This window comes from Mustela nivalis (genome assembly GCF_964662115.1).
Source record: "Mustela nivalis genome assembly, chromosome: 4".
Lineage (NCBI taxonomy): Eukaryota > Metazoa > Chordata > Mammalia > Carnivora > Mustelidae > Mustela > Mustela nivalis.
The window spans coordinates 29,037,062-29,049,913 of NC_139023.1; the positions used below are offsets into that span (position 1 = coordinate 29,037,062).

Below are 12,852 nucleotides of genomic sequence, written 5' to 3' on the forward strand. Positions count from 1 at the left end.
ATGTCCTTGTGTTCCTGGGATAGAATTTATCCTTTCATGGTATGTTATTTCCACTTATTTTGTGTGAATTTACATACATACAGTACAAAAGTTACTACAATTGCTCATTCCACATGCTTTGTATACCAAAATTGTTCCTCTTTACTTATGACAGAATCATCTGGTAGAAAATAATTCTTCCATTTTCATCACGTTCTTTCAGACTGTTATTTCTTTGACATTTCTATATCGCACTTAGAGTCTACTTATGTGACATTAGAAAAATAATTTATACTTTTAGCCATTTTAATAGTGGAATTGCATAAAATTCATTTTTTTTTTTTTTGAATGGAAAGTGTTCCAGAAAGTGTATTTGGATGGAACTGGAGTACAGAGCAGAACTTGGAGCCATGTGAAAAAAGGCCAGAAAGTGGGGCAGGGCCTCCTCCATGGGCTGAGGGGCTGGAACCTGATCCTGGGGCTGGGTTGGCTCCAGGACCCCTCTGGGGCTGTGTGGGAAAAGGGCAAGGAGCCAGGCAGCTGGAAGCCAGGGGTCAGGGAGAGTCTGGGTTCCTGGGGTCAGCACTAGTCAGCTATGCTCATGACTCTGCTGTCCCTCGCAGCCAGCCATGGGGAAGACACTGTCCTTGAGCATCAATGGTTCTCTCGAGACCCCCCCCAAAAAAAATACCTCATCAGCTGACAGAAGCCGGACAGCAGGCATTCCAGCAGCAGTGGGGACAAAGGCAGGATGCCAGGGTAGCCATGACCTGGGCAGCTGAGGCCAAACCATCTCGAGAAGGCAGGCACAAAGCCAACCCTTCTCAGGAGGGAGAGGACTTCCCTAAGTTAGGGATGCAGTGAGGGTCCAACTAGACTTGGGGGTCTCGGAAAGAAGGGAGCACAGACTGGGAGGCTGTGGAAGCTGAGGGGCAGATGTAGGGCTCAGGGAGCAATGTGTGAAGAGCCACCTGGCCCTCCCCTCCCCCAGGCGGCCACACAAGTTACTGGCCCCCCAGGGAGGTTGATGTCGACTCCACAGCCCCCTCCCACCAGCTGCCTCGGTAGGAACCCAGAGCGTGTGTGTGTGTATGTGTGTGTGCGTGTGTGTGTGTATGGGGGGGTCCCAGGAGGATCACAGGTGTTGGGTGTCCGACTGGGGCAGCTGTGGAGGCTGATCGGGAACCTTCTTTTCTAAAGGGTCGCCATCCTTCTGGTCACCCACTGGAGCTGGGACAGGTGTATCATCTGTGTCCGGGTGGAACTGGAGCTGTCCCTCAGGGCCAGGGGCTGGGCTGTTCTGGCCTTGCTGTTGCTGTTTTCTTTGTTCCATTTGCAGAACGGCCTGCTGCAACTCTCTCTTCTGGGCCTCCAGGCGGCCCTGAGAGGGCCCCAGGGCCTCCGTCTCCTGGCTGAGGCGCTGCGCCTTGGCATTCAGCTCTGCCTCCCGGGCGGCCAACTCCTCCTCAAAACGCCTTAGTTCATCCTCCGTGTAGGCAGGGTGCATCTCCACTGTCTCCCAGCCCTCCCTGGTGTCCCCAAACTCCTTCCTCTGGGTGGATGCGAGGAACTCCTCCAGGGTCACAAGGCGGTCCTGGTTGGTGTCCACGTTCTTCATCACGTGCTCCCTCATGCGAAGCCGCTCCTCCTCCATCTCCCGCATGTCATCTTCTTCGTTCTTCGGGTCATACACCTTCTCCAGCTCCTTGGTGAAGAGGGCCTCCAGCTCCTGTTCATCCAGGACCCCATCACTGTTGATATCATGCAGTATGAAGAAGGTCTTGGGGTTAAACCTGTTGGGGTCCAATCCATCCAGCTCCTCCCATACCTCCTTCAACTGGGCTTGGCTGCCAGGTACATTGACTTTGGGGTGCTCTCGGTGCCGGCGTTGTTGTTCTTCCAGCTTTCTCTCTGCCTCCTTTCGCTGCTCCTCTCCCAGGGACTCCAGATAACGGCGTCTCTCGTGTTCCTTCAGCATCTCATAGCGTTTGAACTCTTCATGATGGGCTGCGTCGTACTGGGCGAGGTCCCGGGTGGCCGTCTGGATCAGCAGCTCCAGGTCCCGGGCCTCGAAGGTGTGCTGATTCTGAGGGTCCAGATGTTCAAACTGCTTCAGGAGGCTCAGGTGATCCACCTGTACATTGGGCTCCTGCTCCGCATCCATCTTGGCCTTGAGCAGCATCCGTAGCCGAGACACCTCCTGCCTCTTGAGCTCGTCCAGCTTGGTGCGGACATGGTGGCTGACAAAGTCCAGCTCCCGGCTCAGCTTTCCACTCGTGATGTCCTCGGCGTTCGCAGCCTGCAGCTTCTCACGGAAATGCCCGTCTGTCTCCAGCACGTTGATGACTTCCTGGAGGTACCGGTGGTAGTACAGGCCAGTGTCTGGGCTCTCGGTCGCAGGGCTCTCCTGCTTGGGCGTCCCCCGCTCCAGGGGCAAGGCCAGGACAGTGCGCGGCAGCGGTGGCAAGAGGAGGAGGGCTGCGCTGGGCCCAGAGGAAGGCATGGCGGCGTGGCCTTTCCTCTATAAAATTCATTATTACAAAGAGTCTTGTGCTACAAAATGTTTATCAATTGACTCTTCAGGAAAAAAAAAAAAAAAAAAGAAGCCATAATTTGTAATGTCTGTTTGTCTCCATGGTGCAAATACTCCAACCATGGCTTTCTTCAGGCTACCAATGTGATGACATTGAACACGGATTTGAGACATTGAACAACTTGTAGAATCCAGCTCTAGCACACTACTGAAACTGATGATGCAGGAATTAGTCATTGAGATGGCTGAATGTAAGAAAGTCTTTATAGTCCTGATATCTATAAATGAAAATGGCCTTATGCAATAAGATAGGATTGTCTGTATTTATATGAATGACTCAAGAAGGTTTTGAAGGCTTACTCCCTCAATATATTGCAGTTAAAAAGTACTGGAACAAGAGCAGAAGACCTAGACATAAACATATTCATTCCTTCATAAACTGTACAAATTAACCATTTCCCAGCTGCTGTAGAGATTAATACTGCATTTCAAGATCATATTCAGGTCCCTAAGATCTTTATCAAACCTTTTCTGATGATATTAAATTTTCAACTTTATTCATTTTCTTCTTTTTAATGCCTATATTCATTCTCCTTATTACACAATGCGACATGTGTGTATGTGTAATTTGCATTATTCACAGCTTCAGTATGTCCTGATCTTTCCTTTTCAGATAGATTTAAACCCCTTAATGCTTGAATCATAAAGCCCCCACGTATTTATCATATTGTCACGCATATAGCAGCATCCAATCAATAACTGTTCACTAAATATGAAAATAAAATATAACTCTAAACTTGAAAAAGCAAGAAAATAAAAACAAATTATTGTGCAATGTTAATTTAGACCTGTGATGGTATTTTTGAACTTGAATTTTTATCCTGTTTTATTGTTGATTGCTTAATGTAAGAGTGTCTGACAAATTATTATACTTATCATTTATTAAAGGCTTTCTACATGGCCAAGAACCTTACTAGGAGCTTTTACTATCTTTTTCATCCTTAGAATAATTCCAATAAGATAGGTCATTTCATCCCTTATTTTTGAAACTAGGAAATTGTGCTTTAGAGATATTAGCATGTTCAAGGTTATAAAGATTAAATGATGGGTCCAGGAATCAAATCTAGGTGTGTCTGACTCAAAAGCCCATGTTGTAAAGTATTGCATCAAAAGTGCAAAAACTATGTTCCACAAGTTCACATTGAAATTAAGAATATATTCAAATTTATGGAAAAGAGAAATGAAATGCTGGGTTTAAATAATACTTACGGTTGGCCATATAGGAAATCATAAGAGAGCTACTTGAATTTAACCTTACCCTAGAAAGTACTCTAATTCTAGCCACCAAACTGGATCAGCCATTAATAATGCAAGGTGATGTGCAGAGAAAGACGCTTAGCGCATAAAAGTGATTCATGCACCCTCTTTCCGGAAACAACATTCCATTGGGGCAAATCAAAGCCATGAGCTGTTACTGAGGACACTCTACATGAGCCAAAAACCACTAAGGTTCACTTTTATTTTTTTATTCTAATTCTGAAAGGTACTTGGCAAATGTTGCAGGATGTTCTGTACAAGAAGGCAAACGATAATAATTGGGGAAAACTGGGTATCATACATGGATGGACTTCTGAAGGCTCTCTGGCATTACTTTTCCTTTTAGTCCCTTTTGAAAGTTTTAACTGAGGGTTAGCAATAAAACAATTTTCTGGAAAAAGTTTGTGTTACTTCAAATTCTAACCAAAAATACTTGGAAGAAAGATAAAAATAAATACTGTAATAAGATACACACATAAAACAAAAACTTCAAACCCCTAGGATTATATTATACTTAGTTCCTTTTCACAAATGAAGATTTCTGTTACACATAAAATTAGCATTAAGATTTATTGGTCCCCAATTTTTGATAGTTTGAGCTAACAGGAAAGATGGAGCTAGGTTCACATTTGTAAGTTGCTCAACGCACATTAGTTATTCAAGAAGTATTATATGAATAAATAAAACTCCTTGAATATATGCCTCTGTGTGCTTACGTATACACATTCATGCACATATATTCATGCTGCTAGTGTTTTACCCCAGCAATAGTTATAAGCACATATTTACAGTCATTCAGGTGTATGTATGTGTGTGTGCATTATTGGAATATAGGGCTTGAGTAAGAAATAGTCTAAGCCCTGGCTATTGTGTACTCTGTGTTATAGGAGAATACCAGGTTCTAGAAGCAAAGTTGGATTTGCTTCCAAATTGGATACAACTGGATTTGAACCCTTATTCTACCATTAACCAATCTCTAACCTTGGGCAATCTCTCGGATGATTCTAAGTTCCAGTTGTCATATGTTAGTTCACAGTAATGCCACTTTTTCAGATTTTTCTGATTTGTTGGGTAAGGATTTAAAATATGAAATATTAAAAAATCCATATGACCCCAACATTTTAGTGTGATGTGGTGCTAAGTTTTAGATTCACTTCTGAAATATTTCAACATTTCAACATAGCTATGTGGGGTTTTAGTTTCCAAATAAGCTGCAACTGTCAAGAAAGATATAATGTTTGTGATTCCTTCTATAATGATGTTTTTAATGCAATAGATACATGATTATGAGAAGAAAAAGGCAGATCTGGAGCTATGGATCAGTATAACTGAAGTATTTTCATTTCAGAATTTTAACATAGATTATTGTCTATGGGCTTGATGTATATTGTTTGTGTGAAAATATGTACGTTCACTTGCTTGGTTCTTTGGTTAGGTGCAACCTAGTAAGTTCAGATATAATTTCCTTTTTTAAAAAAAGATATTCATGAGCTAATTAAGTTGTTTTCCTGAGATAGTTTAGGCTGCTTTTATTTTATCTTATAATAGAGTATAATTCCTGACATTCTACCAAATTAAGTAGACTTGGAGAGAAACCAAATGCATAATTCAATGAGAAAACAAATCTTAACAAAAATCTAATAAGCTCTTAGAATTTTACAAATAAGTAGCAGAAGTTTGAAACCAATAAGCACATACCACGATTCTGCATTTATAGAAAATTGGAAATAATACGATTGAAAAACTGACTCACCAGATGAGTGGACAATAATAATTTCAATTTTTAATGAGATAATAACTTTAACTGGGCAATGTTTTCCTTAATTAATCTTTTATTTTGAATATAAGTGGCACTGAAAAAACTCTAGTTCTCATCATATTTAATGAATCACTTCTAGGTATATGTATAATTTTCTTAAAGATTTCTAATTTCAAAATAATATACCATAGTCATACTTTGTCTTCTCCATATCTGTCAAGCTCAGAAACAATAGAACTTTATTAAAATAAATAAGCATATATCATGCTGGAAAGTAAGAAAGGGAACTATCAACAAACAAGAAACTGAAATGAATTCCCCACAAAAAAAAAAAAAAAAGAAGGAAAGTAGCACCTGTAATTCCTGACTACCATTAGAAATAGAGCTAAAATTAGGAGAAGGAAGGGAAAAATGAAGGGAGGGATATCAGAGGGTGAAGATCAACCATGAGAGACTGTGGACTCAGAGAAACAAACTGAGGTTTTTAGAGGGGAGGGGGATGGGGAATGGGTGAGCCTGGTGGTAGGTATTAAGGAGGGCAAGTATTGCATGGAGTGCAGGGTGTGGTGCATAAACAATGAATCTTGGAACACTACATCAAAAACTAATGACGTACTATATGGTAACTAAAATAACATAATAAAAAATAATAATTAAAAAAAAAAAAGAAATAGAGCTAACATAGATTGTTGAGTTCACCTGGTGAGGCCCATGGGTGCTTCAGGAAGCTGTAGTTCAAAAACTGTAGACAATGCTGCAAATATGTGTTACAATAAATTTAATCACCATATATTTAAGGAAATCCAAGCTAATGAAACATTAACAAACTCAACAAATAGACTTTGCATTTGAAGAAACAGAATTAATAGAACACTTAGATCCTGTCTGTATAATAAACACATTTGGTATGTCAGAGAAATAAAGCAAGGACTTACACCCCTGGAAATAAAAACAGGAGATTGTAAAAGATAGGTGATGCCGGGAAAGAAGTCAATTCAACGCATGTGTGTGATTGTTGAAATGTACTTTTCGTTAATCTGAAGGTCAAGTCAGAGAAAATGTAGTCACTGGGCTTCATTCTTTTCCCGCTGCTTCTCCTTCTCCTTCCCCTTCTCCTAAATTTCAAGCTCCTTTTTTTTTTGTTTTTTTGTTTGTTTGTTTGTTTGCCTGAAACTGAAATCCTCTTTATTCACATTAGGAAAGTCCATCAATTTGCCTGATTACTTTGCTTCTTGAGTAATATAGATTTTGGCTCTGTTATCCTATACTCTGCATGTATAAATAAACAAATGCTAAATATAGCAAATTAGACCCAAATGCTTTAGATTGAACATTCTTCTACTACCTATGCAGCACAATCCTCTAACTCTTTGATGTCAGCCTCAATTTTAAGTAGTTACTCCATTTCCCTATTTCCTCCAACTTGTTCTCTTGAAGACACTGCTTCCTCTACAGTAAGTACTTAAAGTACTTAAGCAAGTACTTTACAAAACACAGATTCCACTGCAGACTAATTCTCAACTATGAGCTTGTGAAATCCCTTTTTATTTCCCCATCTATATTGCCCTCTCTGCTCGTTTCTGGATAGTATTAGCTCATCTTATGAAATCCACACTCAGGGAAGACTTTGGTGTGTGGTCCCCCAACTCCTCCATTCCCACTGCATCTCAATGTGAATAACATCTCCAGTATCACTCAACCATCTAATCATACCTTCTTACAGTCACCCTAATGCCCCCTAACTCCTCCTCCACTTCCACTGGAAACATCCCATTCTCCAGCCCCAACATACTATCTTCCAGACTGCTTGTTTAACTAGTTTTTTTTTTTTTTTTCTTTCTTTGGCCTCACTGAGATTCTCAACTCACTGACTTTTCATTTTTCTCATTACCCATCACCACTCCCTTCCTTCACTTCCTTCTGTGTTTTGCTTAGACTCCCTAGTCCCTTATTTCAGTCACTGTCTCCCAAACCTGTAACTCTTTGCCTCTATCACAATGAGCCCAACTGTTCTCTGCATGTCCACCTGGGCAGGTGACCATTGCTGAAGGAGACTACACAACCAAACTGGAATGAGACTATCCACATATTTTGTTCACCAAAATAAACACTGTTTAAATCTTAAATGACATTTGGCTATTTGGCTAATTGTCCTACTTTCCACAATAACAATTTCAGTTCCTTCCCTTCTATCCAGACTCCCAGTCTCTCCTACTTCACCATACCAAGCAGTTTCAGAACTCTCTTACTTCCTGTAGAAAGTAAAAGCCAGCATTCTGGAACTCCTTCAACCTCCCACCACTAAACATAAATACCTCTCTGAATCCTCAGCCATCCTCCTTTTTCCCATGCTTAAAATAGAGAAAACATTCTTTCTCAAGAGCTGCCTAGTACTTCCATTTTCTTTACATTTACTCTTTAACCCACTCCAATCCAATTTATTGAATTGAAAGTGGCAGAACCACTTCAATAAAACTATATTGGCTAAGGAAATTTTTGGAATCGTAATTTAATATATTACTTAATTTTTCAGTAATATGATCCTGTGTTCCATAATACACTCCTATTTGTTTTCTTCTTATCATGTCTTTACTACTCAGCCTTATCTCTTGGCTGTTTTTATCCATAAGATCTTTAAATATCATAGTTCCTGAGTATTTTCCTACTTTCTTCTCTTAGCCTAACCTCCCCACACACAACCACTTCCAGAACATCAATCAATATCCATAAACTGAAAGTTTTTATATTTGTATATTGAGCCAAGACTTTTTTCTGACTTATAGATCTATACAATTACTTGCCTACTTGACATTTACACTTGGATTTTTTTAGAAGCATTTCAAATTTTATACAGACCGAACTGAACTCATGATTACTTACTCCCCTAAGTCTTCTTGCTTTCCATAATCTCCCACAGAGGAGGACTCCAGACAGGTCCTCAAGTCAGAAATATGGAAGTCCTTCTTGGTACTGTTTCCCCAAATAATATTATTATATCTTGTCTATTTTACTTCCCTCTCACTGGAAGTTACCATTTTCCCCCTCTACCCTAATCACCTATTTCCTGAACTACTGCAATAACTTTGTAAGAAGTTTGCTTTTATTCAAATATTTGTTTCATTAATGACATAACAATTGAATGAATGTATTAGTTATTCCAATTATCCAATTGAAATAATTTACATCCTACCTAGAAATTAATTATTACTCTCAAATCTGGGAACAACTTATTTCTTTGGACACTTATTGTAGCTCTAGGCCCTCCTTTTCATGATATTATGTAACTGTAGGGATGACTTAAATTAATTCATGAAGGGGCACCTGGGTGGCTCAGTGGGTTAAGCCTCTGCCTTCGGCTCAGGTCATGATCCCAGGGTCCTGGGATCGAGACCCGCATCCGGCTCTCTGTTCAGCAGGGAGCCTGCTTCCCCCTCTGCCTGCCTTCTTTTCACCAAATAAATAAATAAATCTTTAAAAAAATTAATTCACGAAGTTCTTCCCTCTCACATCTTCACACACTCTGCATAGTGAGAAACAGACCTGGTTCTCTATGCAGTGTCAGGGTGGAGATTTGGGATTTGCCAAGGTTCATTGCTCTATGTTTTAGGATAACCTCTTCTTGTATTAGAGAAATAAGAGTTCTAAGATCAAGATTAGTGAATTGGTTTAGTAGAAATTGTGCAAGTGAAACAAATAATATCTTTTCACCAAAGTTCCAGCTCTGCTTCTCACCACCAGGGTATATATAGGTGTACGGAACGGATGGTTACTTGTCATTTCTGTAGAGATCCTAATATTCTCAGCTGGAGCAGGATTTAGCAGTTTGACAATTTTTGAAATTTGGCTATCTCTAACTTGGTATCCTGAGATAATTCCTGGGATGTTGGTGCTGTTTTATCTAGTCCTCACTCCCCTTGAATAGTGGAGTCATCTCTGAGATCCATGCTTTGTGCTTGTGTCCTTGATTCCTGCTGATACATTTTGGTACTAAGTTCTTGCTAGTCTGGTTTTATATTCCATGCTACCACCTAATTTCTCTGTCTTTATTTCTGGAAGCTTGCTCAGAACTTTTTCTGATCCTGGGGTGGTTAGCTTTATTCCATTTTATCATGGAGCATGTGTTCCAACATGCTGGGCACATGGAATTATGTGTCTGTTTGTTGTGATCTGATTAAGATGATACTTACACAGTAGAGAATATTTGGAAGTTCTCCTAAAACATTTAGTCATAAGTCATACAGCACTAATATATATTCACAGTCTCATAGAACTAACATTGAATTGAGGTCAAAATGTTAAAATCTTGGATTTTAGGAAGATTTTAAAATCCCTTGATGCTTTCATAAATAAATATAATATCTGATACAAAATCTGATATCCCATTATTACTGCTACTTTTTGACCAAGTGAAATAAATACAAATTTAATCTGCTAAGCAGAGAAAAGACTCACTTGGTAACCTAATCAATATTTAGGTTATAAAATCATAATCAATATTGTTCATATTTTATCCAAATATTTTTCAAAATTAATTAGTTAATTATCTATCTTCCAAATTTTTATTTAAATTCCACTTAGTATACAGTGTAATATTAGTTTCAAGGGTAGAATTTAGTGATTCATTACTTACATACAACACCTGGTGCTCATCACAATTGCCCTCCTTAATCCCCATCATCTATCTAACCTGTCCCCCCATCCACCACCCTTCTGGTAACCATCAGTTTATTCTTTATAGTTAAGAGTATATTTCTTGGTTTTCTTTCTTTATCTTTTTATGGAATAAACAGGCTACACTTTACAAAAATGGGCTCTGTATATAAATAGAGTCTAAAATTCAAAATACATATAAAATGGAATAACAAAATCCAAAGCAAAATCATCTAACCCAATGCATAAAATCAAATTCAAAAAATACAAAAGTAAGTGAAGGAATCTAGACAAGAAATTTGATATTACGTTTTTATTAAAGAATGAAAGAATATTTTAACTGAATCCTACAGTGACATTTTAGGAAGAACTTTAGGTTAACATGCAATATTTGTTATTGGGAGAACTTATATAAAGCCAAGGCTTATTTATTGAAAGAATGTTGATCCCCCTGTCAAATACTGTCACATCCCTTAACTGACATGGCATAAAGTTACTGGATTTATTCCATGCATTTTCTTATAGAATTAAAAAGTGATCTCTTTTTTTTTCCCCAACAAGGCCAGATCGCAAGCAGGTATTAGAATCCAAGTATTGAAGTAATTCTTCTTTTGATGGAATTAGCACAGATTTTAGTCATCTCCCTCTATTATAATTTTTCTTCCAAGATCTGCTTCCTCAATACATTTTCTGGAACACTTAACTATATATCTGTTTTGCTAAAAAAAAAAAAAAAAAAAAAGACTCACCTATTTCTTGAGGTAAATTATGTATCTCTCCTACTTCACAACTTGGACTAACTGAACATTGAACAAAATATCCTAAATGGAGCTTTCAATGTGAACATGGCTTTGGAATTATGCCAGGTTTTCCTGAGTATTAACTGCTCTACTAATGGTTATCTAATTCTTCAAACTGCAGTTTGAATTATGGCTATTTTAGACCTAGAAAAATTCAGATGTTTCACACAGGGATTTGGAGAATTAATTTTCCAAGCTAATAAGATTTACTATGTCCTAGAAGAGGAAGTAAGTTCAATATTTTGTATGGTTTAATAAGACCCAAAGAAAGGAAATGGGGTCAATATCTTCTCAAAGAAATGTCTTTAAAAGAGTCTTAAAAATTATGGTTTGATTTCTAATTTCCCCAGTAGTTTAATTTGCTTTATCTTTCACCTACTTATCAAAAAAAAAAAAAAAAAAAAAAAGGCAATATCTAATTCACTCGTTGGACTTTGTCTTTGGGTCCAGTCGTGGGGAGAAAATACTCACCCTGTCATCTTTCCTGTGAATCTCAGAGCAGCTTCATTGGAATTCAGTAATGGTTCCAAGTTCATTTTACTTCTTTAAGGCACAAAGTAGGATACAAAATGGGGCCATGCCTCCCTCTCAAAGGAATTTTTAATGAATTGTTTAAGTGCAACACTAATTTGTGTTTTCTTTCTGCCCTTGGAGCAATGACCTAAGAACAGGAAAGAATCTGTAACTTGATCTTATTAAACCCTGGAGGAGAGCTCTCTATGACTGACCCCACCTTCCTTTTTTGTTGTTGTTGGTTTTATTTGTTCATTTGTTTTGGGCTCTCTGTTGATGCTCCATGGAATAGGAATAGAGAGGTACCAGTGCTAAATATGGTTTTAGACTTCATTTTCATTAATGGTTTCATTTCTCTATTTAAAGAAAGTAACTAAATTGCTGGGGGAAAAAAGTGCTGACCAAGATTTGTAGCATGTTCAGCAAACTTTTAATTGATGTATGATAGTGTATTAAAGACACTGAGTACATAACCTTGCACATTTGCTTTTTTGAAACTATAAGATTAAACTTCAGACTGACACAGCATTCTCTTCCAAGAGAACTCAGCATGAACCTCACCTTTTCCTCACAACTCCATCAGGAGAAATCTGTTCTTCTACCTGTATCTGTCAGGATTTGTATGTAAGTAGGGTGACCGTGTGATTAGGGCTCAAAAAGAGACACTTTGAAGAGGAAAACAGAATGCTATTAATAATTAAATAAGGCATAAATAAAGATGTTCCAAGAAAATCTAGACATAAAATGACAGTAGAAATCAGAATAAAGTAGGCCAAATAAGTCACTGAACTTGAATTCCAACTTGAATTGAAACCTGACTTTCATGATCACCAGATATCTCTAGAGATCCTCTGTTTAAATATATGTAAATATATTTCAGAATTACTTCAGCAAAGCCCCAGTTTACCATTTCACATTTCCAACAATGAAAAATATGCTCCCAAGTCGTCAAGGAACATACCATGCTTTTGCTTGACTCTCGTGGGTTTTCCCACACTCTTTTCCAGTAAGGGTCTTCATTTTGGTTTTTTTTTGTTTTTTTTTTAATATAATTTTTTATTTTTTATAAACCTGGTGATTCATTTTGTTTGTTTTAAATCAAGAACATGGGATGCCTGAGTGGCTCAGTTGGTTAAGTGTCTGCCTTTGACTCACTTCCTGATCCCAGAGTCCTGGGACTGAGTCCTGTGTCAGGTTCCTTGCTAAGTGGGAAACCTTCTTCTCCCTCTGCCTGCTGCTCCCCCTGCTTATACTTTCTCTCTCTGGCAAATAAATAAATAAAATCTTTACAAATAAATGAA

At 38.5% G+C, this 12,852-nt stretch overlaps 1 pseudogene across 1 annotated transcript; it reads right to left on the reverse strand.

The window, feature by feature from the left end:
* Positions 1–1,073: 1,073 nt before the first annotated feature.
* LOC309863558 (nucleobindin-1 pseudogene) lies at positions 1,074–2,494 on the reverse strand (annotated as a pseudogene). Its single transcript has one exon. The product of its transcript is annotated as a nucleobindin-1 pseudogene (transcript).
* Positions 2,495–12,852: the final 10,358 nt, after the last annotated feature.